A 21,093-nucleotide genomic window follows, 5' to 3' on the forward strand; every position below is an offset into this window, starting at 1 on the left:
AGTTGGGCCGGATGGCCAGTTTCCATGCTGCATGGCTCTGTGACTTTGTCACTTGCCTGTATCAAAAAAGCTGTGTTTAAGAAAAAAATCTCTGTGACCTGTAATTGCAGAATGGCTGAAATAATGAAACAGGAAATGTTGTGAATTATGTAATAACAAGGAACTGTAGTTGCTGGTTTATACCACAGATAACCACAAAATGCTGGAGTAACTCAGCAGGTCAGACAGCAATGTGTGTAGGAAAGAACTGCAGATGCTGGTTTAAATCGAATGTAAACACAACATGCTGGAGTAACTTGGGCGAGACGGAATGGGTGACTGAATGATGCTGCCTGTCCCGCTGGGTTACTGCAGCAATTTGTGTCTAGGTCAGACAGCAAACCTGGAGACCATGGATAGGCCACGTTTCATGTTGGAAGGAAGGGTTATGACCAGAAACGTCGCCTACCCATGTTCATCAGGGAAGGACACAAAAAGCTGGAGTAACTCAGTGGGACAGGCAGCATCTCTGGAGCGAAGGAATGGGTGACGTTTCGTGTAAAGATCCTTCTTCAGACTCAGGAATACTGCCTGACTTGCTGAGTTGTGCTGCCTGACTTGCTGAGTTGTGCTGCCTGACCTGCTGAGTTGTGCTGCCTGACCTGCTGAGTTGTGCTGCCTGACCTGCTGAGTTGTGCTGCCTGACCTGCTGAGTTGTGCTGCCTGACTTGCTGAGTTGTGCTGCCTGACCTGCTGAGTTGTGCTGCCTGACCTGCTGAGTTGTGCTGCCTGACCTGCTGAGTTGTGCTGCCTGACCTGCTGAGTTACTCCAGCATTTTGTGTGTCTATCTCTGGGAATTATATCATGGGCCTTCAAAGGCAACAATGAGGTTTTATTCTATTCATGTAACCATTCCTCTTGCTCAAAACCCAACCACTCTTCCCCCCTCTCCCAAAATCATCAGATGAAAGGTTGCTGGCCAAAACTATCAATGAACGTTGTTCTGTTCAGAGTATGCGTGCTCTAATATGTATCTTTAGCATAATGACAGGGACCAGCTGTGTGGCACAGCGGCGCAGCTGGTAGAGTTGCTGCCTCTTTGCACCAGAGACCTGGGTTCGATCCTGACCTCAGGTGCTGTCTCTGTGGACTTTGCACGTTCTCCCTATGACCGTGTGGGTTTTCTTCGGATGCCCCGGTTTCCGCCCGCGTCAAAGACGTGCGGGTTTGCAGGTTGACTGAAAACTTAAGTTTAGTTTAGAGGTACAGCGCGGAAACAGGCCCTTCGGCCCATTGGGTCCGCGCCGCCCAGCGATCCACGCACATTAACACTATCCTACACCCACTAGGGACAATTTTTACATTTACTCGGCCAAACTGTACGTCTTTGGCGTGTGGGAGGAAACCGAGGATCTCGGAGACAACCCACGCAGATCACAGGGAGAACGTACAAACTCCGTACAGACAGCACCCGTAGTCAGGATCGAACCTGAGTCTCAGGCGCTGCATTCGCTGTAAGGCAGCAACTCTACCGCTGCGCCACTGTGACCTCCCTAGCCCTGAGTGTATACAAAGTGGATGCAAAAGTGGGATAACATGGAAGTAGTGTGAACTGATAAATGATGGTCAGTGTGGGCTCAATGGGCTGAAGAGCTTGTTCCCCTGCTGTACCTTGAAATGAAAATAAGGTGCTATCATGGCCAACATGTACTTGCAAATCTAGACTATAAAAAACGATTAGGTGGTTGTTACCATCAAAGATAATAGAGCAGAGCATGATAGACCACTCGACCCTAACAACCGTAGTACGTCACGGCGCCATTTTAGTAGGCAGAAACTGGCAGAAACATTTTAAAAGAAAACTAACAAAAATCTGTGAACTGATAGATGAGATATATTCTGCATTTTTATGGTATCATCACACATACTGTTCCCCCACAACACTGATTACACTGCGAGAGGCATAACGGACGGTGGGTTTTGCTCACTAAAATGCCGTCGTTACGCTCCTTTGCGTAATACACCAGTATACGCGATTTCAACGGAGTGGTTCACCTTGTATCTTTGGTTACCATGTTATTGAGTGTGAGGTTTGGCTCGCTGCACATTGACCACTGCAATTCCTGCACACACACACCCCTCCCTCACCTGTATCAGAAGGCAGTGGAGGCCAATTCTCTGAATGCATTCAAGAGAGAGCTAGATAGAGCTCTTAAGGATAGCGGAGTCAGGGGGTATGGGGAGAAGGCAGGAACGGGGTACTGATTGAGAATGATCAGCCATGATCACATTGAATGGCGGTGCTGGCTCAAAGGGCCGAATGGCTTACTCCTGCACCTATTGTCTATTGTATGCACCAGACAAGTAATCACTTGTAACTTGCCAGCCTCTCCTCATCCCAGTAGCATAATCAAGGACGAGTCGCACCCAGGCCACAACTTAATCTCCCCTCTCCCATCAGGCAAAAGGTGCAGAAGTGTGAAAACGCACACCTCCAGATTCAGAGGCAGTTTCTTCCCAGCTGTTATCAGGCAACTGAACCATCCTACCAACAACTAGAGAGCTGCCGTGAGCTACTATCTACCTCATTGGAGACCCTCGGACTATCTTTGATCGGGCTTTCCTGGACTTTATCTTGCACTAAACGTTATTCTCTTTATCCTGCATCGGTACACTGTAAATGGCTTGATAGTAATCATGTACTGAATTGTCTTTCCACTGACTGGATGGATAGCACGTAACAACTTTTCACTGTACCCCGGTACACGTGACAATAAATGAAACTAAGGGTCTCCACCCGAAACATCACCCATTCCTTCTATCCAGAGATGCTGCCTGCCCCGCTGAAAATACTCCAGCATTTTGTGTCTATCTTCAAACTCCTCTCTTCCAGCTAACTTTCTCCACCCCCCCCCCCCCCCCCCCCCCACCATAATCAGTCTGCAGAAGGGCCCAGACCTAAAACGTTACCTATCCTTGTTGTCTGGGATGCGAGCAGGTGAAATGTTCCTGAGAAACGCAAGTTAATTTTCATTAATTAATCAATGACATTTTTAATATATTAAATCAAAAATCAAATTGCTTCAACCCTGCATTGATAGGCCTAGAGGTTCTTTGCCATGACTTGCACTGTGTCTTGAGAGTAGGTGTAATTCTAAATAACTTAAAATGCAGAAAATACTCAGCAAGTCAGGAAGTGTCTGTGGAAAGAAGAAAACGTTTCCAGATGGTGGCTCAGCGGTAGAGTCTCTGCCTTTTAGCACCAGGGATCCGGGTTCAATCCTGACTAAGGGCGCTTGTCTGTGCGGAGTTGGTACGTGTGGTCTGTTTGTCTGGATTTCCTCCCACACTCCAAAGACGTACAGGTCTGTACGTTAATTAGCTTAGTTGAGGCTTGTAAATTGTCCTTTGTGTGCAGGATAGTGCTAGTGTAGGTGATAGCGCTGGTCAGTGCGGGCTCGATGGGCCGAAGGGCCTGTTTCCATGCTTCATCTCTAAACAAAACTTTTTTTAAAAATTGAGTCTTCAAACTGAGTGATTGACCCCGTTTCTCTCCACAATTGTCGGCCTGACCCGCTAAGTGACTCCAACTTTTTGTATTTTTGTAATTCACGTTTCAGCATCTACAGTTTTGATTTTCAATTTTATGTCATTAGAAAGTCGGATACTATTTTGCTGAATGCTTGTGTTCAGTCCGCCATGGCCAACTGGATCTCCCGGTTGCTGACCATTTTGACTCCCCTCCCCGCTCCTACACTGACCTTTCTGCCCTGAACGTCCTCCATTGTCAGAGTGAGGCCCAGCGCAAACTGGAGGAACAGCACCTCATGTGGTTAGCTTACAACCAAATGGTATGCACATCGAAATCTCCAATTTTGGGTAACTGCCAACATCCCCTTCCTCCACCAACTCCTCTTCCCCCTCTCCTACGCCCTCTCTCCCATGTGCCCCAGCTGGATTTGCACCCTATTTCTCCGCTCCCCCTCCCCCTCCCTTTCCACCCAATAAGGCTGCAGGGTGACTTGGACAGGTTGTGTGAGTGGGCGGATACATGGCAGATGCAGTTTAATGTAGGTAAGTGTGAGGTTATTCGCTTTGGAAGTAAGAATAGAAAGGCAGATTATTATCTGAATGGTGTCAAGTTAGGAGGAGGGGGAGTTCAACGAGATCTGGGTGTCCTAGTGCATCAGTCAATGAAAGGAAGCATGCAGGTTCAGCAGGCAGTGAAGAAAGCCAATGGAATGTTGGCCTTCGTAACAAGAGGAGTTGAGTATAGGAGCAAAGAGGTCCTTCTACAGTTGTACCGGGCCCTGGTGAGACCGCACCTGGAGTACTGTGTGCAGTTTTGGTCTCCAAATTTGAGGAAGGATATTCTTGCTATGGAGGGCGTGCAGCGTAGGTTCACTAGGTTAATTCCCGGAATGGCGGGACTGTCGTATGTTGAAAGGCTGGAGCGATTGGGCTTGTATACACTGGAATTTAGAAGGATGAGGGGGGATCTTATTGAAACATATAAGATAATTAGGGGATTGGACACATTAGAGGCAGATAACATGTTCCCAATGTTGGGGGAGTCCAGAACAAGGGGCCACAGTTTGAGAATAAGGGGTAGGCCATTTAGATCGGAGATGAGGAAGAACTTTTTCAGTCGGAGGGTGGTGAAGGTGTGGAATTCTCTGCCTCAGAAGGCAGTGGAGGCCAGTTCGTTGGATGCTTTCAAGAGAGAGCTGGATAGAGCTCTTAAGGATAGCGGAGTGAGGGGGTATGGGGAGAAGGCAGGAACGGGGTACTGATTGAGAGTGATCAGCCATGATCGCATTGAATGGCGGTGCTGGCTCGAAGGGCTGAATGGCCTACTCCTGCACCTATTGTCTATTGTCTATTCATTCCTCGGGCTTCACAATTCCAATCTCTTCAATCCTTTTGTCTTTTTGTCTCTGTCTTTTGTCAGAGTTACCAAGATGCCCAATCTTGCATTGTTTTGAACAGAGGGTGACCGGAGATAACTGGTATCCACACTGTTGATGCTCAGAGCACTTAGCGTTTGGCTAAGGAGCAAACTATTAAAAGTTGCAACGTTAATAGCTTCTGTAAAAACCCATAATGGCGTTTGTCAGGAAATGCCAGTACATAAACAATGAGATTTTGTTTTAAAACGGAAATATTATTTAAAACAGTTTTAGTTTAGTTTAGAGATACAGCGCGGAAACAGGCCCTATCGGCCCACCGGGTCCACACCGACCAGCGATCCCCGCACATTAACACTATCCTATACCCACTAGCGACTATTTTTACATTTACCAAGCCAATTAACCTACGTACCTGCACGTCTTTGGAGTGTGGGAGGAAACCGAAGATCTCGGGCAAAACCCACGCAGGTCACGGGGAGAACGTACAAACTCCGTACAGACAGCACCCGTAGTCGGGATTGAACCCGAGTCTCCGGCGCTGCATTCGCTGTAAGGCAGGAACTCTACTGCTGCACCACCGTGCCGCCCTGTGAAATTTCTGTGGAATTCTTTGCCACAGACGGCTGTGGAGGCCAAGACAATGGATATATTTAAGGCAGAGGTAGATAGATTCTTGATTAGTACGGGTGTCAGGGGTTATGGGAAGGCAGGTGAGGACATAGAGCAGCCATGATTGAATGGCGGAGTAGACTTGATGGGCCGAATGGCCTAATACTGCTGCTATGGCTTCTGATCTTATGATCTTCTGTTTGTTTAGGTATCCTCTACTCCAGCATTACTGAAGCAGAACTGCATATCGCCCAATGTCCACCCATTTCAAAATGGCACGAATGCTTTGACGGTCTCAACTGGTGACCGCAAGCTTGGTCCCTTTTGCGTTGCAGTTAACCAAGTAAGTCAACGGTCTCGGATTCTGGGTTGGAATCTTGCAGGGTTCCGTGTGTTCGGCTTTGTCCTCTCCATTGCACTGGGGTTAATTGTATTAAGAATGGGAGGTCAACATTGTGTCATGGTCATTCACTTTTGTCAGCCATCCAAACGTCAGGGAACAAAACGCAAACTGCTGGAAGAGCACACACAGAAACATAGGTACAGCAGTAGGCCATTCGGCCCTTCGAGCCAGCCACCGCCATTCAATATGATCATGGCTGATCATCTAAAATCAGTACCCTGTTCCTGCTTTTGCCCCATATCCCTTGATTCCTTTAGCCCCAAGAGCTAAAACTAACTCTCTCTTGAAAACATCCAGTGAATTGACCTCCACTGCCTTCTGTGGCAGAGAATTCCACAGATTCACAACTCTCTGGGTGAAAAAGCTTTTGCTCATCTCAGTTCTAAATGGCCTACCCCTTATTCTTAAACTGTGACCCCTGGTTCTGGACTCCCCCAACATCGGGAACATTTTTCCTGCATCCAGCCTGCCCAATCCTTTTAAGAATTTTATATGCTTCTATAAGATCCCCTCTCATCCACCTAAATTCCAGTGAATGCAAGCCCAGTCGACCCATTCTTTCATCACACGTCAGTCCCACTGTTGCAGTGGCAGAGTTGCTGCCTCACAGCGCCAGAGGACCCGGGTTCGATCATGACTGCGGGTGGTGTCTGTACGGAGTTTGTGCGTACTCCCTGTGACCCTGTGGTTTTTCTCCGGGTGCTCCGGTTTCCTCCCACATTCCAAAGCCGTGCGGGTTTGCAGGTTGATTGGCTTCTATAAATTGTCCCTAGTGTGTAGGGTAGAACTTATGTACGGACAGCACCCATAGTCAGGATCGAACCCGGCTCTCTGGCGCTGTAAGGCAGCAGCTCCACCGTGCTGCCGAGGGGCAAGGTACCTGATTCTCCCTCTGTCTGACTTGTACTTGAGCCAAGGAAACGCTTGTATATTTTCTCATATTACTTTGTATTCATTATGTTGAACACCTAAATGTCAAGGTAACGGAAGTATCACAGAAGGTAGACACAAAATGGTGGAGTCGCTCAGCGGGTCAGGCAGCATCTCTGGAAGGTGACGGTTTGGATCGAGACCCTTCTTCAAACGATCCCAATGTGTCTTCTTCAAAGTATCACAGTTGATCATCTTAGTGGTTGGATAATTATTTTAACGGTTACAGTTTAATTTATGGAACAGTGAAAAGCTTTTGTTGCGTGCTATTCAGTCAGCGGAAAGACGACACGTGATTACAATTGAGCCATTTACAGTGTACAGATACATAATATGCATTCAAGAGAGAGCTAGATAGAGCTCTTAAGGATAGCGGAGTCAGGGGGTATGGGGAGAAGGCAGGAACGGGGTACTGATTGAGAATGATCAGCCATGATCACATTGAATGGCGGTGCTGGCTAGAAGGGCCGAATGGCCTCCTCCTGCACCTATTGTCTATAAGGGAATAAAGTAAGAAATGTTGCTGTAGGAATAGAGATTCAAGAGTGTGGAGCGATTGAATTAGTTAGTTTAGTATGCTGTCGCATGTGCCTGCCGAGGTACAGTGAGAAGCTTTTGTTGTGTGCTACCCAATTAGCAGAAAGACAATAGATGATTACATGATTACAATCGAGACATTTACAGTGTGTAGAAACATGATGAGGGAATAAAGTTTAGTGCAAGGTAAAGCCAAATAGTCCGACGGTCACCAAAGAGGTAGATAGTAGTTCAGAAAATGCTGGAGTAACTCAGCAGGTCAGGCAGCATCTCGGGAGAGAAGGAATGGGTGACGTTTCGGGTCGAGACCCTTCTTCAGTCTGACCTGCTGAGTTACTCCAGCATTTTGCGAATAAATCGATTTGTACCAGCATCTGCAGTTATTTTCTTATAGATAGTAGTTTAGCACTGCTCTCGGGCTGTGGTAGGATGATTCAGTTGCCTGATAACAACTGGGAAGAAATTAATATGCGAGTGTAGATCTGCTTCTGTGGCTAGCGTGCAAATAGTCGCCTTTATTTGGAGATTTTGCTCCAGTGGGTGTCCTGTTTACCTGTGTTGGGCTCTGCAGCTGTTGAGATTTGGTTCTTCAGTTTGCTGTAAGTTTGCGAGGAGCAACAATATTGTGACTCTGGCTTCTGAGAAAGCTAATGCCAAGGGGTGTGAAAGCCATGCTTGGATCTCGGGCGAGCGAGGTCATTGGGCTAATTATAGGTTTAGTTTATGAAAATCCATGTTGTGTGTTTTTGGGAGGGGAGTGTTTGGAACCCACAGGGCAGGGGCAAAATGCACTGGCGGTTATGGATGCAATAATAAGAGATGGTTATTGAGACTGAGCCTCAAGAATTTTGGCACAAAACTAAAGTAGCTTTTATATTCGATCATAGGATGTGGACATTTTCTGACTAGACCAGTGTTTATTACTCAAACCAGAACTACAGTGCCCTCCATAATGTTTGGGACAAAAAAAACATCATTTATTTATTTGCCTCTGTACTCCACAATTTGAGATTTGTAATAGAAAAAAAACACATGTGGTTAAAGTGCACATTGTCAGATTTTATACATTTTGGTTTCACCATGTAGAAATTATAGCTGTGTTTATACATAGCCCCCCCATTTCAAGGCACCATAATGTTTGGGACACAGCAATGTCATGTAAATGAAAGTAATCATGTTTAGTATTTTGTTGCATATCCTTTGCATGCAACGACTGCTTGAAGTCTGTGATTCATCGACATCACCAGTTGCTGATTGTCTATTGTCTTCTCTGGTGATGTTCTGCCAGGCCTGTATTGCAGCCAGCTTTGGCTTATGCTTGTTTTGGGGGCTAGTCCCCTTCAGTTTTCTCTTCAGCATATAAAAGGCATGCTCAATCGAGTTCAGATCGGGTGATTGACTTGCCCACTCAAGAATTGACCATTTTTTAGCTTTGTTGCTTGAGCAGTATGTTTTGGATCATTGTCTTGCTGTAGACTGAACCGCCGGCCCATGAGTTTTGAGGCATTGGTATGAACTTGAGCAGATAGGATGTGTCTATACACTTCAGAATTCATTATGCTACTACCATCAGCAGTTGTATCATCAATGAAGATAAGTGAGCCAGTACATTCAGCAGCCATACATGCCCAGGTCATAACCCCCCCACCACCGTGTTTCACAGATGAGGTGGGATGCTTTGGATCTTGGGCTGTTCCTTCTCTCCTCCATACTTTGCTCTTGCCATCACTCTGATATAAGTTAATCTTCATCTCATCTGTCCACAAGACCTTTTTCCAGAACTGTGGTTGCTTTTTTAAGTACTTCTTGGCAAACTGTAACCTGGCCATCCTATTTTTGCGGCTAACCAGTGGTTTGTATCTTGCAATGTAGCCTCTGTATTTCTGTTCATGACCTTTTCTGCGGACAGTGGTCATTGACAAATCCACACCTGACTCCTGAAGAGTGTTTCTGATCTGTCAGACAGGTGTTTGGGGATTTTTCTTTATTATAGAGAGAATTCTTCTGTCATCAGCTGTGGAGGTCTTCCTTGGCCTGCCAGTCCCTTTGCGATTAGTAAGCTCACCAGTGCTCTCTTCTTAATGATGTTCCAAACAGTTGATTTTGGTAAGCCTAAGGTTTGGCTGATGTCTCTAACAGTTTTATTCTTGTTTCTCAGTCTCATAATGGCTTCTTTGACTTTCATTGGCACAACTTTGGTCCTCATGTTGATAAACAGCAATACAAGTTTCCAACGGTGATGGAAAGACTGGAGGAAAGACTAGATGCTGAGAGCTCTCTTATACCTGCATCAAGGAGGCAATTAAACACACCTGAGCAATTACAAACACCTGTGAAGCCATGTGTCCCAAACTTTATGGTGCCCTGAAATGTGGGGACTATGTATAAACACAGATGTAATTTCTACATGGTGAAACCAAAATGTATAAAAATGGCATTTAATAAAATCTGACAATGTGCACTTTAACCACATGTGATTTTTTTTCTTTCTATTACAAATCTCAAATTGTGGAGTGCAGAGGCAAATAAATAAATGATGGGTCTTTGTCCCAAACATTATGAAGGACACTGTAAATGCCTGAACAAGGAACGCACAATCGCACCACACAGGAACAGGCCATTTGGCCCACTATTTCTGGGCTCGGCCACTTCTACGGGTCCAACCGTATAATTGGGTATTGGTCTATTATTGTCACATGTCCCGAGATATGGTGACAAGCTTTTATTTAGTTTAGTTTAGAGATACAGCACAGAAACCGGCGCCTTGGCCTACCGGGTCCGCGACGACCAGCGATCCCGCGCACTAACACTATCATACACGCACTGGGGACAATTTCCATTTAGACCAAGCCAATCAACTTGCGAACCTGCACGTCTTTGGAGCGTGGGAGAAAACTGTAGATCTCGGAGAAAATGCACGGGGAGAACGTACAAACTTGGTAAAGAAAGCAACGGTAGTCTGGATTGAACACGGGTCTCTGGTGCTGTAAGTGTACGTTATGTTTGTGTGCTTTCCAATTAAATCGGGTAATACCGCACATGAATCCAATCAAGATACACACAAAGAAATCTTTCTTGGACTATTTAACTGACCAATTGAATGCTTTAAATTGGAAGCCATCAGAGGATTGTAATAACCCCAGCCTTCCTTTTGCATGGTGGTATTTCCTTTTTTTTTTTAAACCACATAGTTGAGTTTTACTTTGCCATCTTCTGTCCAAAGTCTTGGCAGGTTCTGTTATCTGTGTTTATGGTTGAAGTATTTACACTATGACTTATCTACAACTGTGAGGTGATTGTGATACGGTGTACGGTACAATAATGACTAAGTTACTGGGTTAGTATCTAGAGATCTGGATGTTTGAAACCCCAGCACTACTGATAACTACAGTTTGTATCTCAGTAATAGTTGCCATGGAACAGCTGGATTGTCAATTAAAAAGCACTAAAGTCCGTCCATGCACAGTTTCGCCTAACAAGTGATCTCGGATTCACAACAATGAATCTGATGGGCTCTTAACTGCACTTTGAAATGGCAATCCACTCAGCTCAAGGGCAGGTGGACATTGTAGATACGTGCTGGCCTTGCCACTGATGACTAACTACATCCTGTTTATATATATATTGGGCTAATTTTATATTTATATATATATATATAAAATATATATATATATATTATATATATAATAAAAATCTAAAACTTTCATCTTGTGGGTATATGGATGTATTTGTTCTGGAAATACAGCCAAAATGGTACACGATAGCGTGACAATTTTAGGCCCACCTTACTCACCATTATCCTGGGGTCAAATGATCGTTATATTTTAAACGTTTTTCACTTTTTAAACTTACAAAATCACTTTTAAAAGTTAAAAAAATCACGTTTCCATCTCCCCTGGCCGTCACCTGCGTTCAACGTCACAATGGGACCCGCCCGAATGACGGGAGTGGCGGCCAATGAGGGGGGGGAGGGCACAATGGCCTCCACAGAGTGACGGGAGTAGCGGCCAATGAGGGGTTCCATTCCCCATCGTCTCCTCCAGTGCCCGCTTCAACCGGCGTCATCGTTCCCCTCCGTCTCCTCCAGCACCCGCTTCAAGCGACGGCCTCCGTCTCCTCCTATGGCTGCTCTCCTTCTTTTTCTCCTCCTCCCGCTCCGCCATCTTGTGCGTGCCTCCCCCCCGCCGCGCTGCCCGCCGGGAGGTGTAGTCCTCGCTCCCGCCCGGCCCCAGCGACCCGGACCATCACCGGAATTTATACTGCACTGCCTTTAAATCTCCCCTGTGATGAAGCTGTTGGGTGGGTAGCATTTAAATTTGCATTGGATCCTCATCTGATTGTAATGATTGTATTGTTGATTACTTTCACAAATTATAGGAATAGAATTAGGCCATTCGGCCCATCGAGTCTACTCCGCCATTCAATCATGGCTGATCACTGCCATCTAACCCCATTCTCCCATAACCCTTGAAACCCATTCTAATCAAGAATTTGTCTATCTCTGCCTTAAAAATGTCCACTGACATGGCCTCCACAGCCCTCTGTGGCAATGAGTTCCACAGATTAACTACCCTCTGACTAAAGAAGTTCCTCCTCACCTCCTTTCTAAAAGAGCACCCTTTAATTCTGAGGCTATGGCCTCTGGTCCGAGATTCTCCCACCAGAGGACACATCCTTTAATCATCCACTCTCTATGCCTTTCATTATTCTGTAAGTATCAATGAGGTCCCCCCTCAATCTTCTAAACTCCAGCGAGTACAGGCCCAGTGCTGTCAAATACTCATCATATGCTAACCCACTCATTCCTCGGGTATTGGGCCCAAATTTGCTCACTGTACTCCAAATGCGGCCTGACCAGCGCCTTGTAGAGCCTCAGCATTACGGCTCTGTTTTGTATTCTAGTCCTCTCGCTGTAAATGCTAGCATTGAATTTTCCTTCCTTACTACCGAATAATATGATTAAAACTAGATGAAGAAGGTATCGCCAATGTGGGCAAGAAGGGTCGAAGGGCCTGTTTCCACACTATATGCCTCTATGTTAAAGAAAATAACTGCAGATGCTGGTACAAATCGAAGGTATTTATTTCACAAAATGCTGGAGTAACTCAGCAGGTCAGGCAGCATCTCAGGAGAGAAGGAATGGGTGACCTTTTGGGTCGAGACCCTTCTTCAGACTGATGTCAGGGGGGAGTCCCGCCTGGAATTCTCTGCCTCAGAAGGCAGTGGAGGCCAATTCTCTGAATGCATTCAAGAGAGAGCTAGATGGAGCTCTTAAGGATAGCGGAGTCAGGGGGTATGGGGAGAAGGCAGGAACGGGGTACTGATTGAGAATGATCAGCCATGATCACATTGAATGGCGGTGCTGGCTCGAAGGGCCGAATGGCCTCCTCCTGCACCTATTGTCTATTGTCACCCATTCCTTCTCTCCTGAGATGCAGCCTGACCTGCTGAGTTACTCCAGCATTTTGTGAAATAAATACCCTCTATGTTAAATCTCTTTTCATTAGTCTGGAGTGTTTGAAGAGCAGTTTTAATGCAACATTTTTTTCTCATCCAGATGAGCAGTCCCTGTCTGGGGTGAGTTCAGAGTTCAATTTAACATAAAAGCAGGAATGTACTGCGGAGGCTTTGTAAGGTGCTAGTCAGGCTACATTGGGAATATTGTGGGCGGTTTTGGGCCCCACATGTCAGGAGGGATATGCTGGTGTTGGAGAGGGTCCAGAGGAGGTTTGCGAAAATCGCCCTGGGGTTGATTGGGTTAACGCATGATAAGCATTGGACTGCTCTGGGCCTGTACTCGCTGGTGTTTAGCAGGGTGAGGGGGGAACCTCATTGAAACTTACCGATGGGCCTAGATAGAATGTTTCCAATAGTGGAAGAGTCTCGGACTAGAGGGCACAGTATCAGAATTCTCAGAATAAAAGGATTAAAACCTCTAGACTGGAGATGAGGAGAATTTTCTTCAGCCAGAGGGTGGTGAATCTGTGGATTCTTTGCCACAGACAGTCATTACTGAGGCCTAATCATGTATTGTCTTTCTGCTGACTGGTTAGCACGCAACAAAAGCTTGTCACTCACTGTACCTCGGTTCACATGGCAATAAACTAAATTATTTTTATTTTTTTAAATTGGGTATTTTTAAAGCAGGGATTGATAGATTCTTGATTAGTAAGGGCGGCAAAGGTTATAGGGAGTAGACAGGAGAATGGGGCTGAGAGGGAAAGATAGATCAGCCCTGATTGAATAGCCTAGTAGACTCGATGGGCCAAATGGCCTAATTCTGATCGTATGACTTATGAATTTAGGATTATTTTGTTTTCTGCATAACTCTCAGCCCTCTCCCAAGAGCACTCTGTTTCCTGTTTGTCTTGCCCTGTGCCTGCATAATGTAATGTTTGATGCAGCGGCCTTTACTGAAGGGAATTGAAATTTAATAGCTCAGCAAAAATAACGAGGTCGCAGTTAAAATGAGTCAGTAAATCTGTACATCGACACCAGCGTGAGGAAACTATTCAGTCTGTGACCTAAGAAAAGGTATTTATAGTTTAGTTTAGTTTTGGAGATACAGTGTGGAAACAGGCCCTTCGGCCCACTGAGTCCGTGCTGATCAATAATCACCCTTTCACAGCATGAAAACAGGCCCTTCAGCCCATCGAGTCCGCGCTGATCAATAATCACCCGTTCACAGCATGGAAATAGGCCCTTCGGCCCACCGAGTCCATGCTGATCAACAATCACCCGTTCACAGCATGGAAACAGGCCCTTCGGCCCATCGAGTCCGCGCTGATCAACAATCGCCCATTCACAGCATGGAAACAGGCCCTTCGGCCCACCGAGTCCACGCTGATCAACAATCACCCATTCACAGCATGGAAACAGGCCCTTCGGCCCACCGAGTCCGTGCTGACCAACGATTACCCATACACTAGTTTTGCATCCTGCACTCTCTGGGCAATTTACAGGAGCAGATTAACCTACCAACCTGCACATCTTTAGAGTGTGGGAGGAAATATGAGAGCACCCAGAGAAAAGCCGCGTGCTCACAAGGAGAATGTACAAACTCGATTTGGACAGCACGCACAGTCAGGATCGAGACCAGTTCTCTGGCGCTGCAAGGCAGCAACTCTACCGCTGCGCCACTGTGCCGCCCTTATTGAAAGTGGCTCACGGACTCGCTAGGTCCCCCCTTCATTCTCGTCGGCTCCCCTGCCCAGTCCCCTCTTTGTTCCTGTGCCCCCCCCCCCCACACCAGGACCCCCCTTCGTTCTCTGCACCCCCCTCCCCCAGCCGAGTACCCCCTTAATTCTTGGCAGCCCAGATGTAAGAGGTATAGATGAAGCGTTCTGTCAACGATGAGCGGAGATTCTGGCAACAGTAGAGATGGATGCAGACAGTGATATGCACTTTGGGTCAAATGGTTGGTTGAATCAAAACATAAAGATGAAATTTGTGCCACTTAACCTTGTGGGTAGGGAGTGCTCCTGTGTTGCATTTAATGTTGATGTCACTGGCAATTAGTGCCCATCCCTAAAAGTCTTTGAGAAGATTGAGGTAAGCCAATACCGCGATTCACTGCTTCCAGTGAGTGCACTCTTAGAATCCTCGAGAGGCACGGTGGCGCAGCAGTAGAGTTGTTGCAATAGACAATAGACAATAGGTGCAGGAGTAGGCCATTCAGCCCTTCGAGCCAGCACCGCCATTCAATGCGATCATGGCTGATCACTCTCAATCAGTACCCCGTTCCTGCCTTCTCCCCATACCCCCTCACTCCGCTATCCTTAAGAGCTCTATCCAGCTCTCTCTTGAAAGCATCCAACGAACTGGCCTCCACTGCCTTCTGAGGCAGCGAATTCCACACCTTCACCACTCTCTGACTGAAAAAGTTCTTCCTCATCTCCGTTCTAAATGGCCTACCCCTTATTCTTAAACTGTGGCCCCTTGTTCTGGACTCCCCCAACATTGGGAACATGTTTCCTGCCTCTAATGTGTCCAATCCCCTAATTATCTTATATGTTTCAATAAGATCCCCCCTCATCCTTCTAAATTCCAGTGTATACAAGCTTAATCGCTCCAGCCTTTCAACATACGACAGTCCCGCCATTCCGGGAATTAACCTAGTGAACCTACGCTGCACGCCCTCAATAGCCTCACAGCGCCAGAGTCCCAGGTTCAATCCTGTCTACGAGCGCTGTCTGTACGGAGTTTGTACGTTCTCCCCGTGACCTGCGTGGGTTTCCACCGGTTACTCCGGTTTGCTCCCACATTCCAAAGACGTGCGGGTTTGTAGGTTTATTTGTATCTGTAAATTGCCCCTGGTGTGCAGCGTGTGAAAGTGGGATATCGTAGAACTAGTGTGCGGGTGATTGATGGTCGGTGTGGACTCATTGGGACTAAGGGCCTGTCCAATACTGCATCTTTAAACTAAAAAACGAATACAGTTGGAAATTCCCAAATATCAATTGGGCATTCATTTTTAAATACTCGTAGGATGCGAAAGTGGGATGTATAAAATTGGTGTGTCGGTTATCGATGGTCGGCGTGGACTCGGTGGACCAAAAGACCTGTTTTCCACACAATATCTCTAAAAAAAAATTTTAAAACTAAGACGGTCGGAAATTCCAAAATTTTAATTGGGCATTTAAAAAAAAAGCAACACATTTCCAAGTCACGTTAAGCTGTGATTTGGAAGAGAATTTGTTGTTGGTGGGATTTCCAAAGGTCTGCTTACGATAGGATTGTGCAACACTCTGGATCTTTGTTAGTCATGCTCACTGAAAATACCTTTGCGCTCCAGGTTATTTAATGAAGAATTTAAAGTCCCCCAGCTATCTTGATGGTATTCAGACTTGTCCGTCTGGGTCATTAGCCTTTGCCTCTGTGTTACTAGATGTTATCATGAAGCTGGCATTCCCTATAATTATTGCTGCCACCACCATCCCCGGTAAATGACATTCCTGCAAATCACTTACGGTCGTTACTTGTCAATAATTCCCCTTGATCTTCCTAGACGTGTCAATTTCCTTTTTTAGTTTAGTTTAGATAGACAATAGGTGCAGGAGTAGGCCATTCGGCCCCTCGAGCCAGCACCACCATTCAATGTGATCATGGCTGATCATTCTCAATCAGTACCCCGTTCCTGCCTTCTCCCCGTACCCCCCTGACTCCGCTATCCTTAAGAGCTCTATCTAGCTCTCTCTTGAATGCATTCAGTGAATTGGCCTCCACTGCCTTCTGAGGCAGAGAATTCCACAGATTCACAACTCTCTGACTGTAAAAGTTTTTCCTCAGCTCTGTCACTCTCACCTCACCAGATACAGCGTGGAAACAGGCCCTTCGGACCACTGAGTCCGCGCCGGCCAGCGATCCCCGCACACTAACACTATCCTGCACACACTGGGGACAGTTTACAATTTTTACCGATGCCAATTAACCTACAAACGGGTAGGAGTTTTGAGTGTGGGAGGAAACCGGAGAGAACCCACGCAGGTCACGGGAAGAACGTGCAAACTCCGTATAGACGGCATCCCCTAGGTAGTCAGGATCAAACCTGGGTCTCTGGTGCTGTAAGGCGGCAATGTGGTGCTGCGCCACCGGGTCACCCCCTATTACTCAACGTGTCAAGCGAGTAATTTCGTTTCTGCTTTTGATGGGGAAGAGATTCTCACAGTCGGGTCATGTCATCTTGTGTGTGACTTGATTTCAGTGGGATATTTGTCACTTGTTTGCATTATTGCAGGGGCAATTCCTTAAACTGGGTGCAGAAGCGTATAGTGGGGCCATTACTCAGACGGCAGTCCCCCTTGATATGTTGTGGTCTGTTTTAATTGATCAAATTAGCGGTTTGATCGGCGCTCTCCCTCTTTAATCTTGATACACAGTGAATAACTTCACTTTATTACAGTACGCTGCAGTACTTTAATTGACAGGAACAATGAAGGTCTAAATTAAATGTGCGGAGGCATGCATTTAGTGTGTTTGTAATTGTTGCTGTGCCCTGTACATCTGCAACTGTGAACAAATGTTGTTGGCTTCTCGCAGCAATAAAACGGTGGAAGATTAACCATGCAATTCTGCTGGTCTAAAGGTCAAAGGCCACGTTCGGGGAAGGTTATGGCCTTGCTTTAGAATTGATTTCTGCTGTGGAACCAACCAGACCTAAGGCTGCAGGAATGTCCACCAGCAGATTCCTAGAGATGCTGAAAAGCTGACATGTAAACAGGAAAAGGGAAAAATACCTCGTACCTGCGGGAAGTTTTACTCGGTAAAATTTGTTTCAGGTTTTTAACATTACCGGTCAATTATTGAACACAGTACTTCACAGGAAGCCTCTCTTTCCATCCGATAGCATTTGAAAAGTTATTGGATTTCTTTTTTTATTTGGCAAGATATAGTTTGGCAACAGGCCCTTTGACCCTCTGTGTCCACGCTGTCCATCGATGGCCTGTTTGTATGTTAGCCCATCGCTCATCCATCCCGTACACGACAGAGGCAATTTCACAGAGGCCAATCAACCTGCAAACCCGCACGTCTTTGGGATGTAAGTGAATTGGCCTCTGTAAATTGTAAATTGTCCCGAGTGTGTCGGATAGTGCTAGTGTACGGGGATCGCTGGTCAGCATAGACGTGGTGGGCCGAATGGTCTGTTTCTCCCCTGAATATCTAAAGTCAAAAGCTTAGTTGGGTAATTTATTCCACGTCGACAAGTGGGGCTGAAGAGCTTGTTTCTGTGCCCAGGACAGGATGGCCCTGCAGAGAGGAGTGCGTTCGGCAGAACGCACCATGGGAACTACACTCATCCCCCTGCAGGACCTATACATCAGGAGGTGCAGATCCAGAGCAAGCAAGATCATGAGTGACCCCTACCACCCCAGTAACGGACTGTTCCAGATGCTACGATCAGGCAAACGCCTCCGCTGTCACGCTGTAAAAACGGATGAGACGGAGTTTCTTCCCACAGGCCATCAGGGCCCTGGTTCTGGACTCGCCCAACATTGGGAACATTTTTCTTGCATCTAGCTTGTCCAGTCCTTTTATAATTTTATATGTTTCTATAAGATCCCCTCTCATCCTTCTAAACTCCAGTGAATACAAGCCTAGTCTTTTCAATCATTCCTCATATGTCAGTCCCGCCATCCCAGGGATCAATCTCGTGAACCTACGCTGCATTGCCTCAAAACTGTATACAATACTCCAGATATGGTCTTACCAGGGCCCTATACAACTGCAGAAGAACCTCTTTACTCCTATACTGAAATCCTCTTGTTATGAAGGCCAACATCCTGCACACCAACTTTCAGTGACAGGTGTACAAGGACACCCAGGTCTTGCTGCACCTCCCCCTTACCTAACCTAACTCCATTGAGATAATAATCTGCCTCCTTGTTTTTGCCGCCAAAGTGGATAACCTCACATTTATCTATATTATTATTATACTGCATCTGCCACGCATCTGCCCACTCACTCAACATGTCCAGGTCACCCTGCAACCTCCTAACATCCTCTGCACAGTTTACACTGCCACCCAGCTTTGTGTCATCTGCAAACTTGCTAGTGTTGCTTCTAATTCCCTCTTCCAAATCGTTAATATATATGGTAAACAGTTGCGGCCCCAACACCGAGCCTTGCGGCACTCCACTCGCCACTGCCTGCCATTCTGAAAAGGACCCGTTTACTCCTACTCTTTGCTTCCTGTCTGCCAACCAATTTTCTATCCATGTCAACACCCTACCCCCAATACCATGTGCTCTAATTTTAGCCACCAATCTCCCGTGCGAGGTTTTCTGAAAGTCTAGATACACTACATCCAGTGGCTCCCCTTCATCTATTTTACTTGTCACATCCTCAAAAAATTCCAGAAGATTAGTCAAGCATGATTTCCCTTTCATAAATCCATGCTGACTTGGACTTATCCTTTTACTGCTATCCAAATGCACCGTTATTACCTCTTTAATAATTGACTCCAGCATCTTTCCCACCACCGATGTCAGGCTAACTGGTCTGTAATTCCCCGTTTTCTCTCGCGTTCCTTTCTTGAAAAGTGGGATAACATTAGCTATCCTCCAATCCACAGGAACTGATCCTGAATCTATTGAACATTGGAAAATGATCACCAATGCGTCCACTATTTCTAGAGCCACCTCCCTGAGGACCCTGGGATGCAGACCATTAGTCCCAGGGGATTTATCATCCTTCAGTCCCATTAATCTACCCAATACTATTTCTCGCCTAATGAAAATTTCTTTCAGTTCCTCTACCCCCCTAGATCCTCTGTCCTCCAGTACATCTAGGAGATTGTTTGTGTCTTCCTTAGTGAAGACAGATTCGAAGTACCTGTTCAACTCTTCTGCCATTTCCTTGTTACCCATAATAATTTCACCTGTGTCGGTCTTCAAGGGACCCACATTTGACTTTGTTACTCTTTTTCTCTTAACATATCTAAAGAAGCTTTTACTGTCCTTCTTTATATTCTTGGCCAGCTTCCCCTCGTACTTCATCTTTTCAGCCCGTATTGCCCGTTTTGTTAGCTTCTGAATTATGAATTTGTAAAATCAAATGTTGGGAGGTCTGTTCATGAACCATACTGTGACCACACCTCTCCATGTTGGAAGAATGGAAGATGCAGAAAGAGATTCCCGAAGCCGTTTATCGAAAGCACAAGGTGTGGAGATGAGTCACATCCTCTGTACAGGAGACGATCTCCAGATACCGGGCCCTGGTGAGACCGCACCTGGAGTACTGTGTGCAGTTTTGGTCTCCAAATTTGAGGAAGGATATTCTTGCTATGGAGGGCGTGCAGCGTAGGTTCACTAGGTTAATTCCCGGAATGGCGGGACTGTCGTATGTTGAAAGGCTGGAGCGATTGGGCTTGTATACACTGGAATTTAGAAGGATGAGGGGGGATCTTATTGAAACATATAAGATAATTAGGGGATTGGACACATTAGAGGCAGATAACATGTTCCCAATGTTGGGGGAGTCCAGAACAAGGGGCCACAGTTTAAGAATAAGGGGTAGGCCATTTAGAACGGAGATGAGGAAGAACTTTTTCAGTCAGAGGGTGGTGAAGGTGTGGAATTCTCTGCCTCAGAAGGCAGTGGAGGCCAGTTCGTTGGATGCTTTCAAGAGAGAGCTGGATAGAGCTCTTAAGGATAGCGGAGTGAGGGGGTATGGGGAGAAGGCAGGAACGGGGTACTGATTGAGAGTGATCAGCCATGATCGCATTGAATGGCGGTGCTGGCTCGAAAGGCTGAATGGCCTACTCCTGCACCTATTGTCTATTGTCTATATGGGAGGATTTCAGGGACATCAAGAAGGATCAACCTATTACTTCTGAATGGGTGGTGCCCGGTAATGCTCAACTCTTCAAGTTGTTCAAATGTCACATCAACGTTGAGATATGCTCCTCTGTAAAGTCGGTCAAATGTTCGTTCAAGTATGCCTTGAAGGGGAGTGATTGAGCAGTTTTTGGTGTTAACCGGGATGACGAAATTGCACAGTACTTTACTGGCAGATACATTGGTCTGTCGGGAGCAGTGGGATCAATCCTTGGATTTCCAACTCATGAGAGATGCCCCGCTGTCATTCGACTCCAGGTACATTTACCACGAGAACAACAAGTCGTCATCAGAGTCGATGCTGGTCGGCTGGTGAGAAATGAGGATGTCACGAGAACAACTTTAACTGAATTCATGGAATTGTGTTCTCGAGATCAATTTGCAAGAACA

General features: G+C 46.2%; 1 protein-coding gene across 9 annotated transcripts in view; it reads left to right on the plus strand.

Moving 5' to 3' along the window:
• LOC144598261 (volume-regulated anion channel subunit LRRC8D-like) overlaps positions 1-21,093 on the plus strand; it is a 97,317-nt gene that overhangs the window by 21,116 nt on the left and 55,108 nt on the right. For 7 of the 9 annotated variants that reach the window (XR_013547836.1, XM_078408191.1, XM_078408188.1 and 4 more), the window contains one exon: positions 5,708-5,842. The gene's annotated coding sequence lies outside the window, so the exon portion shown is untranslated. Of the gene's footprint in view, positions 1-5,707; positions 5,843-9,527; positions 9,824-18,670; positions 18,691-21,093 lie in introns of those variants that run through there. The other 2 variants (XR_013547835.1, XM_078408193.1) reach the window with 2 other exon arrangements.

This window comes from Rhinoraja longicauda, chromosome 11 (assembly GCF_053455715.1).
Source record: "Rhinoraja longicauda isolate Sanriku21f chromosome 11, sRhiLon1.1, whole genome shotgun sequence".
NCBI lineage: Eukaryota > Metazoa > Chordata > Chondrichthyes > Rajiformes > Arhynchobatidae > Rhinoraja > Rhinoraja longicauda.